Source organism: Mustela lutreola, chromosome 4 (assembly GCF_030435805.1).
Source record: "Mustela lutreola isolate mMusLut2 chromosome 4, mMusLut2.pri, whole genome shotgun sequence".
Lineage (NCBI taxonomy): Eukaryota > Metazoa > Chordata > Mammalia > Carnivora > Mustelidae > Mustela > Mustela lutreola.
The window spans coordinates 110545333-110558923 of NC_081293.1; positions in this window are offsets into that span (position 1 = coordinate 110545333).

The following is a 13591-nucleotide window of genomic DNA, read 5'->3' on the forward strand; positions in this document are numbered from 1 at the left end:
GCAGGAGAAAGAAGATCAGGAGAAGGCCAGCAGCCCCCAGAGGCCCTCTCCTCCACCAAGGGCCCAACAGCGCTGGATCTGTCCCAAGGCAGCAGGAGCCCAGACCCCTGTCCTGTTTCATTTGTAGCCACTGGCTGAACGAGCCTGCTGTGCTTTAGAGTCGAATCTTGCCTTCTTGGAACCTTATTCCAATAATAGTTTTAATTTTAATAACTTCATAATTTTAATGTTCACACAATGAAAATATAATACAGTAAAGTCAGTTGAATGAGCTTGAACACTCATTCTCTGCCTGCTACTTACCTGCTTTTTGTCTTGAACAAAGAACAACACCCTGACAATGTTTCTTCTAGCTCAGCTCCACGATCCAACGAAATGGTAATGCTGCCAACCACCACTAGGTGGGGGTAAAAGTCAGAGGCTGGAAGGCAATCATGGATTCAGAACTGGAAGCTTGATGAAGAATGTCTAAGGAGATACTCCTCACATTATTATTACCCTGCTGCTATGAACTTCTAATTTAGTAAATAGATTGCTACTGAGAAATTTTATTACTCTTAGGAAAATAAAACCTGTGCAAAAGCATGAACTATATGTGAACTTCCATTTTTCAAAAAGAAAAATCTTGGAACATACAAAATAATATCTCCAAACAATAACCCTTATAGTGAAGTATGCTAAAGTTTAATACTATCTGAGATTGTGCTGGTGGAGAAAGAGATTTTCTGCTGGCTCATATCTGTATTTCTTATGACTCTGTTGCTTTCATGTTTAAAACATGTAAGTTAAACTTACTTTTAGATCTAATACAAATAGTCCAGAATACCAAGTCAAATGGAGTTTCCCTGATTTGCTGTCCCATGGCTGTGCCTGTGATCACTCACATGAGTCTTTCTGCCTGGAATCTGCTGCACTATCGTGTGTGTGTGTGTGTGTGTGTGTGTTTCATTACTTACTGAGCTCAATGCTGGGAATAACATAACGCAGTCTCTAACCCAGTTTACTATCCCAGTGGTGGAAACAGGCCAGGTCAGTGCTGAGGGCAGTGCAGTCGGCACACATGACAGGGCTGGGGGAGAGTTCCTAAGGAAATGCAGAGAAAACCCTCCCAGCAGCCAGAGGGTGGGGGTGGGGTGGGAGAAGCCTTCTCTCCTGGCAGTGGAGAGTAGGATTGCAGAGGAAAGGTGTGAAAAACAAACTGCATGGTGGCCTGATGGGTGAGGGTGTGTAACATTTTTAGGAAAGCTAAAAAGACAACACAAGGAGACAGTACTGGGAGGTTGGACAGCTGGGTTAGGTTGGTGAAAATGGTGCTTGCTGCCAGACCAAGGACCCATCACTTCCTTTATCCTTTCTGCCACTGAAGGATTTCAGGCAGGAGGAGATGGAATCAGTGCTGCATTTCCATAAATACTGAGAGCCCCCACATAGATTAGTTGTGAGTGTGGACTCTAGCACTGAGCCGGAGTTCAAATCCTAGCTCCACCTCTCACTCTTGTATGGCCTTGCACAAATTATTCCCTTCCCTGTGCCTCAATCTGCTCATCACTGAAACAGGCTGATGAGACTTTCACCTCCTACAGTGGATTGTGGATCCCGTGGAACAATGCAGGGTTCTATGTCCTATGGCGCTCTGGTGGGGCAGGGAGAGGCTGACTGAGGCAGGGAGACAGGAGCTGGTGCAGGAACCACAGCAGGAAGAGCTGGATGGAAGGTGGAGGAAACAGGACGTGGTACAAAGCAGGAGACACAGGAGGCAGGAACACAGAGGATGGAAATGGCAGGTGACCAGTGGGATGGGGGCCTGAGAAAGGGCAGCTCCCCAGGGAGGCTCTGGTCTCTGTCATGGGCAACCTGGAGGACAGCGCTTCCGCCTCACACAGGGGGTCCTGGAGAATGGTCAGGTGAGGGGATGACAGGGAATAAGAGAGCATCAAGACCCTTCCTCTGCTCTTCTCTGTCTTCTGAGATGCAGATCACACATCGCAGAGTCTTTGACCCTCGGTTACATTTATTTTACACTCTGGGTCTCACCACGTCCCATAGAAAGACCTCATCTCACTTATTTTCTTATCCTCAATGCCTGCTGTGTGTTGAGGAGTAGAGGGAAGTACGGAAGGGGAGGGAGGGCTGAGTTTTTGAGTGATGGATGGAAACAAAATGATAATCACATATTTTATCTGCTTCAGATGTAAGAAGAGAAAAAGAACTCAACAAAAAGTGGTATTTTGAAATCTCTTGACTAAAAAGCATTTTGTTAATACACTGTGAAAGAGCTCTAGAAGGAGAGATTCCTTCTAGTTTAAAGACTTGCCTGTTAGTCATGTGATTGACACCTATTTATAGCATCTTTCCCTGGGGCATACCTTCCTCCCTGCAGAAATCAACATCAACAAAACCAAAGCAAATCAAAAAACCAGGTTAAGTCAGACAAATGGCCTAAAGAATGCATTATTTTTTTTTACAGAAATGTCAATTGCGAAACATAATAAATGGGATTCCTTTTATAAATGTATAAAATGTTATTCAGATGGTGAAGAAATACTTATTCAATAAAACGGTCCCTGCCCAAAAGGAAAGAATTACAAGAGGATAAAAGGAGGAGGAAGCTGGATGTGGGAGCTCAGCACACTGGCACAGGATGAGAGGGACCATCACAGTAAGCCTCACGGCCCCAGGGGGGGTGACACTGGGAGATGCTGGAGGAAGCACCTGGCCTACTGCACTATAGACCATGAAAATACAGGCTGTTGTATCTTGTTTCATTCATCCTGTGTTCTGCTGTATTTGTTCCCTTAAATTTGGTTGAATCACAAAAGCATTCAAGCCTCAGTCACATTAATAGTTGATATGTTTACAACCAAGCTCAATTTGATGTTTGCACACGATTACAGAAGCAACTTCCGTTAGTTCTCTCTGCCGCTGCTCCAGAACAGGTTTTCACAGAAGAACAGAGAGTGCAGAATAGAAGATTTACCTTGATCTGAGTCTGGTGATTTACAATCACTCTTCAATAATAATTCTGTGTTTGTAGATTTCTGCCCTATAGATGAGATGACCCAAAGTAAAAGCATTTACAAGGTAATTTTCCTTCAATGTAACTTGAGGTTTTAACCACGCTGAAGATTCTCTAGGATGTGAGACCTTCTTTTCCTATTAAGCAGGGCAAACTGAGCCAGATGCTGACAGAGCGTAACCACAGCATGTGTGGAAACGGCCTGGGTCTCTGCATTGAGCCTTGATCATGTCAGAGGAAGAAGGCGGGGGTGGCCCCTGGGCTTCCACTCAGGCCATCATGCGAGCAGAATTGCAGCCCAGTAATGCACCAGGCAGCTCAGTCCATCATGGGGCTTCCTAGTCTACGTCCAGGTGTCTCAAAGCCCACTGGTGATGATAACAGTCCGGCAGGGCTTAGGATCCCACAGCACTAAGAATCCCTCCACTCCTCACAGGAGGATGGGGGAGGCCTGAGGTGACTGAGCATTTGTCTGGCTGGCTCTCTCCCTCCTCCCTTTATGTTCCTCCCTCACCCACTACTCGTCACCTCCAGGCACCACCTGTGCTAATGGTGGCTCCGCAAAGCCACTGCCTGCTCTATGGAAGCCACGAGAGACTCTGGAGAGTCACTGACTCTTACAGTTGCTGCCTCAGCTCAGCCTGCCTGGTTTCCCTCTCTCTGTCCTTGCGGAACAGGGCTTTGAAGATGCACAGAGGGTGAAGTGTCCTAGGACTGGGGTCATAGGACAGAGAAGTGCTGGATGTTTTAGGTGTTGGAATGTCCTTTCCCCCCAGGGCTCACACTGTTTTTTGGGAAGCCTGGCCTGACAGCTGGAGAGAGGAGCCATGTTCTCTCCTCATCCTGTTTTCCATCTGTTCTGGGTTTCTGCTGGGTTGGATGAAGGATGGAGACCTGAAAGCCAACACACCCCCCTGAATATGGAATTAAATGATGGGGGAAAAAAGCCAAAAGCCCCTGAGAGAAAAGCTGGAAGGACAGTCGTGACCAGGAGAGATAATTGCAGTCTCCAGGAACTCACACTGGAAAACGAGGCTTCACCATTATAGACAGTGATGGTACAGAACATGTGGGAAGCTGGACCTGTGACAGGATCACTTGGGGAGTAAAAGGCACTGGTCACATCTGTTGTCAGCTGACAGTCACATAATCCAGCATCATCTGAATTAGACATTTGACATTGGGAAGGCACCTGTGGCCAAAAGACACCTGTCTGAGCCAGAAGCTCCTAATGCCTGGAAAAGCTCTTCCAGGCTGGATTCCTGCCCACATCACTCTGTCCTCTGTCTCCAGCCCTTGAAAATGCCCCAGGCCAATGTGGGCTTCTCCGTGGTGCTCCATCCCTCCCTGGATGTTGGTGCTCTCCCTCCTCCCAGGGTCCAGCAGGCTATTATGTTGGCAAGCTAACTTTGTCACCTACAAGGTCCAGCTTGGAAAGGCAGTCTCCCCACAGAAGGGAGCCCTGAAATGCAGAGGCCAGGCTCCCTTATTTGTTGGGGAGCCCAGAAATCATCCCACAGAACTTTGACCCTCCATCCCCCAGCTAAGATTCCCAATAACATGACACCTGGCCAGAGTCATGTCAACAGTAGACTGACTGACAGCTTCAGGGTCAGGGGACTCCCAGTGTACAGAGCCCCTGAGCTGTCAGGGACAGCCTTGCTGGTGACAGCCAGTCTGGGCAGCAGCACGAGTGTCTTTCACTGTCGATGGATGAATTAATGCAGTGGCTGCAACCAGGGGCATCAAGAGCAGCACTGAGGGGCAATGAACTGGGGGGACAGACAGATGGACAGACATGGATTGACAGGAAACCTCTTCCCTGTATATGAATGCAAATATGCATATTCACAGGCAAATCTTTGTAGTTTTTTACAGGTACGTATGACACCAAGCCTATCAGTCTATTTTCTCATTTGAGGCTAGCGAAATGGGGCCTTGCAAGGACGAGCCACTCACGGAAAACTACCACACACACTCAGTACACAGTTGGAAAAAAAGAGTTTTCCTGCTTTGTATTTTTGGGCCCTTCCACTCCTAAGTGACTGTTTGCTGTAAGAGACTTCACTGACCTGGTGAGCAATACTGAAGATGATCAGGTGCAGGACGTACCTGCAATGGCCAGGAGGGGGTGGTAGAAGTCAGTGTAAGTAATAAGTAAAACAATGCAGTTCTTAAAAGGGAAGCACGTTATTTTTGGGTGGGGGGCACATTATTTAAAACAAATAAGAAACCTATCTAACCTATTAGGTTATATCACAATTCGCATTCAAAGCAACAACTCAGAGAGAACATAATTAATATCCAGTGAAAAACATCCAAGGAGATTACACAGCGCATGTGCTTCATTAACCTATTAACCTGGCTGACTTGAAGTTCTGGGTGAGCTCTTCTTAGTGGGGCTACTCAACCTCCTGAAAACTCTGTCATCTTCAGAATGGGATGAATTACACCTACTTTAGACTTGCAAGGAAGGAATCCATATGTACCATGTATGTCATTCAATAAAGTGTATTTGACATTATTTAATGAATCAATGATTACTGTTAACAAACTTAAAAAAAAAAAAAAGTCTCTCTAAAAGGCAAGCAACTACTAATGCATCAGTGCTAGAAGAATTTCTACTGTGTTCTGAGGTCTAGCACTGTTACCGGTATGACTGCTCTTCAAGAACAGCTTCTGGTCTTTGCTCCCTTGACATGTGAGAGATATTGCTCAGTTCTGCAACCTCTCTAAAATCTTTCTCATGACCTTACTTACTGTTAATCTTTAGAGCTTAAACATAACTCTCTCTGTCTCTGTGTATGTGTATACATATATATATAGAGAGAGAACTCTACATCTATAGAATGGATGCTGTGACAGGTTTTGCATTTGTTAGACTTGTGTTTAAATCAAGGATCCATTACTTATGTGACTGCAGAGATGAAATATTTTAAGATTTCAATGAGCTGCTCTGCCAGATGTGGTTGTTATAACTATGTTGGTGTGTTATTATAAAAAACAAGTGCTTATAAGAATTACATCGTACTTCAGACTGGCTGATAATATTGATTTACAAAGCAACCAACTCGGCCCAATCCTAGGCCCATGGTGGATGGTGTCTGGAAAGTGAGCTTTATTATTCCCATTTACAGGTATTTTACCAAGGACACACATCCTCAGGTGGCAGGGCGTGGACTGGAGCCGTCATTCTATCCTTGTCAGTGCAGTAAATCCTCCCAGGGTTAGGAGGTATCATTCAGACTCTCCCAAGTGTCCCATTTGATAGCTCTGAACTTAGAAGTACGTCCCCCCTTGGGCGCCTGGGTGGCTCAGTGGGTTAAGCCGCTGCCTTCGGCTCAGGTCATGATCTCAGGATCCTGGGATCGAGTCCCGCATCGGGCTCTCTGCTCAGCAGGGAGCCCGCTTCCTCCTCTCTCTCTGCCTGCCTCTCTGCCTACTTGTGATCTCTCTCTGTCAAATAAATAAATAAAATCTTTAAAAAAAAAAAAAAAAAAAAAAAGAAGTACGTCCCCCCTCAGCACATCATTGATCAGATGACATTGTGGGCTGTGGAGGGAACCGGGCTCTCAGGCTGAGCTCCATGGCTGGGCATTCCCGAGGTCAGCAGATCTGGAAAGCTGCCAGGCACATGGAGTCAGTCTGAACTTGCTGTTCCCTGCAGACCGCGAGCACTGGCAGCCTCAGATCCTGTGGGAAAAGCGGGCAGACGGGAAGCTTTGGCTGAAGTTCTGAAGTCGATTCCTCTTATTACCATTTTGTTTTAAGAATACTCTTGCTGCTTTAGTGTGATGACAATTTTATATTTTTCTAATTTTGAAACCACAAGTTGGAAGGACTTCCAGGGCTGTAAGACACTGAGCTTGCCCGGAAGAGTCTGCTCTCAGAGCTGCTCCTGGGGCAGCCTCCTGTCCCTGACACATGGGGTCCCTGAGGAGGGGATGGTCAGCCAGAGACTCTTCCCTTCCCCCTTCCCAGCTTCTGTGACCACACCTGTTATTCTCCTACCAGAGAATAAGGAAAACCATCTATGCAGTCCCTGAAGGTCCACCTCGTAATGCCCAGGGCAAGGTAAGGAGAGGACCACTGTCCACGTGGAGGAGCAAAAGAATAATAATCAAGTAGTAGTCAAATAACTGGGTTATATTTGCCCCAAAATAAGTAAAACAAATTGCAGAGTTGGGAGATTTTATATGGTTCCTTTCATTTCACCTTCCACAAAGTCACCAAAGTCCCATCTTTAACAGAACAGGATGTGCCCTATTCTCTCAGTAAGAAAACAGGAAACTGAACAAGTATTGAGAAATTATCATTAAATGTTGTGCTTTTCTAGTTGACCAGCTTAATAAAGAGGAACGTATAGATTATTTTTAATGCTTTTGTTTTTCAGTTAAATGAGGGATTCTGAGGTATTTGTGGAGTTATTACATAAGTCATCACCACCTAAGTAGCAAAAAAAATAAAGAGATCTCTATTTCTGTGTCAATAAATGATTACAGGGCTTTATGAACCAGTATTATGATGAATTCAATTCAGTGTTCTTGATGTTCTTTAATACAATAAACAAGTGTACACTAGTGAACCAATCCTAACTCTTACAAAAAGAAAGTAGAGAAATGCCTGCCACTTTTATAATGTCAACAAAAATCTCACATTGGTTATAATTGATGTATCTTTTCTGTCCTTCCTTCATATAACTTTGTGTCATGTATGAGTTAACATTTAAATGTTTGATCACAAACTGATCATCCCTACCTACTGTGGGTTCTGTCCCTTTGATTTTTTTTAACTTTTTTTTTTTTTTAAGATTTTATTTATTTACTTGAGAGAGAGACAGTGAGAGAGAGCATGAACGAGGAGAATGTCAGAGAGCGAAGCAGACTCCCCATGGAGCTGGGAGTCCAATGCGGGACTCCATCCCGGGACTCCAGGATCATGACCTGAGCCGAAGGCAGTCGTCCAACCAACTGAGCCACCCAGGCGTCCCTGATTTTTTTTTTAACTTTAAAGTTGAAGTTACCAAACAGTTACCAAAAATCTAGCTTTATTCTGGTAGTAGTAGAATTAGTATTTATAATCCATAGGTCAATAGATTTCTTTGATTCTTTCCTTTGTTCATTCAAAGAAAAAGAGTTAAGCTCTTTATGAAATTTAATAAACATAATGTTCCAGATAAGATGTTAATAATAGCTATTTTTTACTGAAAATTCCTTATATACTAGGTAGGCATTATATTAAGCAGTTTATACACGTCTTGCTGTGTAATGCCTCAGTATCAGAGGAAAGAGAAAAGGGACTCTGATGGATCCATCAATGTACCCCCCACAAATGTCACTAACCCTGTCCTAAGTGTCTGGTTTGACATAATTTCCCATTGACTTGCATTCCTAGTTATAGACTATTTTGTGAAATGGTATGATTATCTCAGAGAGAAGTAAGCTGTTCAGAGATTTTCAGTAGTTGTGAAAAGCTCATTCTGAAGGTGCTGGCAATGAACAAAATGCAATTCCACCCATTTAGCTGCCAGATAATATGTTTGATGGTCAGTCTCTGGAGGAAATCTCATGATAACCATGATAATCCTACAAATGTTCATATATCATGGCAGAAAGTACTGATGCTTCAATAAGAACAGAAGCTGCAGGGTGGCAACTCTACATCTCATGGCATGATGTGAGTCAGTGGTGGTGGGTTCAGGGGTGGTTGTTGCACAAGAAGGTTCTGATGAAGAGACCGATCCCAAAGACCGGCAGGGAAAAGGGCTGGAAGAGGGTGGGAGGAAGACTGGAAGAAGGAAGTCTCTCCCCGTGCATAGTGATGTCATCATGAGAATGAGCAGGGGATGGACAGAGAAACAGAGACGACGAGCAATGTGCAAAAGGAGATTGTCCTAACTTGAAAGAAGCTGTTCCAAACCAGAGGAAACTATTTTCAATTGGTAAGGTTAGCACCTCCCTCCAAAATCAGGATGAGGAAGAAATGACATGTATATGTTATCAACAATAATGACACTTCTTTCCTTGTAAGGATCCCGGAGTTGCAGCCTCTGTTTGGTGTTACCAGTGTGCCCTGCTCATATATGCCTAAGTGAGGGGGCACGATGGGGGTCAAAACCCATCCCATGGCCACCCTCCTCTATACCCTGAGCAGGGCTGTGTCAACCTGGAGCAAAAGTGCCTTTTTCTAATAATTCTGCAAAGGATGTGGCCCGTTTTATTTTCTGAAAAAAGGAAACATATGTACTACAGAGACTGTTCAGAAGGTAGTAACTACATAGAACTATGTAGACAAGATACAGCATTATAAAAACCTTAATCTGTGAAGCTTTCTGACTCTAAAAATAAACTAATTTACAAAAAAGTATTGTCAAAGAACCAATTAAAATACTATTGTTTGAATGTAGGAACCAAATTTTACAATTTAAAGCCTTGAGAAAAAAATGACCATCATGAGCAATACAGTAAAACAGCAACAACAACAAAAGTCAGTGTTTGATAGACCCCATGGGTCCTGGACTGTGGAGTCAGAGTAGATCAGCTGGAGCATCTCCAGTTGTCTTCTGTGGAGGAGATGCTCCCTCCCCAGTAACTGCTTTGAGATTAAGAGATGAGAAATCCAAGAACTAAGCATACACCCTAAAGGAGGACTCAGTATTATCACTGGTACTTCTTTTAAATTTTACATCTGTCTCTACTCCTTACCATGAAATAATTGGGACAATTAATTTAGAAAAGTCTTCCTTGACACTCATTTGCAATATTTCTATCTATTCTAGACATACCTGTGTCTGCATATCTGTCAGTGTCTGTCTCCATATCTGTCTCTATGTACATATATGTGTCTATATCTGTCTCACTCTCTCTCTTTCCAGTTAGTAGCCAAAATGATACAACCAGAAATATCTATATCTATATCCACAGTAGAAAAAAAAGATAATTACTCAATGCTGTACCTACCCAAAAAAAAAAAAAAGTGATTTATTGGTACAAAAAAAAAAATGTATCAGGCTTTGGGTATCTGATGTGTCAGATTTATTTGGTCTCTTAAGACACATGCTTAGAGACAATATGATGAGAACAATGAATAGGTAGCACTGAGACATCCTGTCCCCTCTACTGAAATTCTTTGCATACAGTCCAGAGAACACAGTAGATGAAGCCACATGCAAATGTACAAAGTATTAGAGGAGCCCAAGCCCTAGGAACCTCTCTTCAATTCTGGACTCTCATTATTTCTACAGGACAACTTAGCCCCAGTGTCAGTCTCAGCCTCAGCCCCGACCCTGTGCTCCCTGACAGGTACCCCAGTTCTAGAATCAAGGGGAAAAGAAACAGAGAGTCACCAGCTGTGCCTTCAGGATGCCAGGCTTTCTGCTACAACTTCCCATTGACCTGATTGCCTACTGTGGAGAGCTTCTGCCTGGAGTTGCTGAAAAGTGCTTAAGAGTCAGGACATACCAGTTCTTTTCCTGAGATTTCCAGGGAATATCTGTGGTTCAGGTGGCCTGAGAAGGGGCTTGAAATGGAGAGAGGGCAAAGACTTAGGTCATAGACATGACAATGAGATCCAGGTGTGGTGCCAAATGAAGGAAGATGAAGACCAGTGCTTCTGGGATACAAGTGCTCCCAAGTAGGACCTTTTTCTCTGTGTCTGTGACCTTCCCAGGGTCTGTGCAAGCCTTGTCTCTAGTGCAGCCTCAATACACACTTGCTGAATTAATCTGTGAATCAGTGAATCCCAGGAAGCATTATTGAGGAAGAACTTTGAGAGTGTTTCCTGTAATGAATCCTAAGCACACATTCTGGTACATTGAGAGAAACATATAGACCTCTCTGTAAATACATATATACCTATGTACATATACATGTATATTCTTATTACATAGTGGTATATAATATATTATATATTAAAAGTACATATAGAAGAAATAGAATATCTTATTTAAGATTGTGGGTTCTAGATATAGATCCTCTGGTACAGATTATTGCTCTGCCCTTACTCATTTCAGACCTTTGATAAAATAACTGGTGTGACCAAAGCCTCCATTTTCTCATATGAAATATGGAACCAATAATAAAATCACCCACTTAGTAGGCTTTGTGAAGATTAAATGAGAAAACGGAACCAATGTGTTCACCTATCATGGGGAAAATGCCTTCAATATCGAAAGCTATTAAAGTTATGAAAAATAAAGAAAATTAAATCTCTGTTTGTGAAAATGTTTAAAATAATAAACAAAAGATAAATTCTGTCTTCGTTTACATCCATGTTTGAAATAATTCAAGATGAGAAAACACATTTTTCCATGAATGTGTCTGAAATGACCATTTATCTCCCTTCTAGGCTCCTAGCATCTGAAACCCTCGTCTATGTCCAGGAAATACCACACCTTATGAATCTGAGTGAAAGAAAGAGTTTGTTCATAGTATAGGAAGGAAAAAAGTCAGATACTGTTTCTCAGCCTTCCTTAAGCTATAGTCAGCTAGAAGGTGTGGTCTCCCCCAATTAGAGACATTCACACAACTGCTACCTCTTCATACAACACATACACAGAGACACACACATGCACAAACACACAGGACAGAGAGCGATGCAAATGCATATGCACACTCACGCATGCACACACACACACACACACACAGATGCATGCAGACATAAACATAAATACAGACACAGGGACTGTAAGGAAATGCCTAGCAGCCATGGTAGACCAGGGGACCTCTCTCCAGAGTGACCATGAGTGCCTTCCTTCGGTATCCTAGTCCTTTTCATTCCCAGGATGAAGCTTCCTGCATAAGAAGAGTCAGTCTTCTTAGTTGCAGACCATTGGCCTTCTGGTCCTCCACCTCCACAACATTCAACTACCCAGTATGGATCACTTCAGAAATGGTATTTATTGGAAAAGAGGGAAAATAGAACAGCTGCCTCAGGAGGAAATCTCAGCCATCCTGGCTTCTTCCTCTCTTTTCTCCTCAGGCAGGACTCAAGCCAGAGTTCACATCAACTCCACATGGCATGTGACAGAGCCACACACAAGTTTTAGGCAGAACTATTGCAAGTTTTAAGACATGCATACATTTAGAGAAAACCATATGGAAATCATAAAAGGCAAGCTAAAAAGCTTTGCTGAAGAAAAGATGGAGGAAAACAGGAATATGGAAAAATAAATGCATAAACATAAAGTACTAATAATATGTGACTGATTTTCAAGGATAGTACTTCAAAGGGGTCACCAAAGTTTTTTCACATGAAAATTTTGTGTAAATAATAATGGTTGACAGTATGAGGATATTGAATTTGTGGAATGATAATAGTAGAAAACATATGTAATTATTATCAAAAGTTTACTGTATTTCAAAACCTGGACTAGCAGTTATTAGACTGAAAGGCTCTCAGTTATTTAATGTACACTAAGTTCTGTGATAGGATTGCTATCACATCTATTTTCAGATGAGGATTTTTTTTTCAAAGATTTGTTTACTTGGGGCGCCTGGGTGGCTCAGTGGTTTAAGCCTCTGCCTTCGGCTCGGGTCATGATTTCAGGGTCCTGGAATCGAGCCCCGCATCGGGCTCTCTGCTCAGCGGGGAGCCTGCTTCCCCCTCTCTCTCTGCCTGCCTTCTGCCTACTTGTGATCTCTATCAAATAAATAAATAAATAAAAATCTTTAAAAAAAAAAAAAGATTTATTTACTTGACAGAGATCACAATTAGACAGAGAGGCAGGCAGAGAGAGTGAGAGGGAAGCAGGCTCCCCGCTGAGCAGAGAGCCCGATCCGGGACTCAATCCCAGGACCCTGAGATCATGACCAGAGCCGAAGGCAGCGGTTTAACCCACTGAGCCACCCAGGTGCCCTCAGATGAGGATTTTTGAGGCAGAAAGAGATTAAGAAATCTGCACAGATTCAGACAGTTCCTACGTGACATGTAAAAATTCTTCAGTGACATGTTAAGTTGCACAGAATATGAAATGAACTGTGAGAAGAAGAATGCAAAACTCTGTGTATATTGCACCTGTCACTCATGAAAGAATTTGTAGCCCACAAAATAATATTTATGTCTATGTATCTGCAAAGAAGAAATCGAGAAATCCAGAGACCATAATGGAGAGAGTTTTTGATCCTGGTGAGATGCTCAAGGGAATTTTTATCATCATCTTTGTCTTTTTCTCTGTTTCTTCAAGGATGATATTTAACCACATGTCCTACTTAGCAGCTTTGTGAATTTCCTTGATTCAGTTGTCACTCCTCTGACCCTCGCTGTCCTGTTCCATGGAATGAAGACTACAAGCATCCATATGATGTAATTGTTATGAGGATGGACAAGGTGAAGGACATCTAGAATAAAACTTCAACCATAAAAAATACTCGTTAAGTATTAACTCATTGAGAAGGGCAGAGCAGCAAGAAGCCTACAAAACACAGTGCCCTCCTTCCCTACAAGTCTAACCATATCTGCTTAAAATTGGGACTTAGTAAAAATATCAGAGAATGTCGCTTCCCTGACCTTTCACTACCACATTAGCAAACCTTGGGCAAAAGTCACAGGGGGACAGAGCTCAGAAAGCTTCGAGAA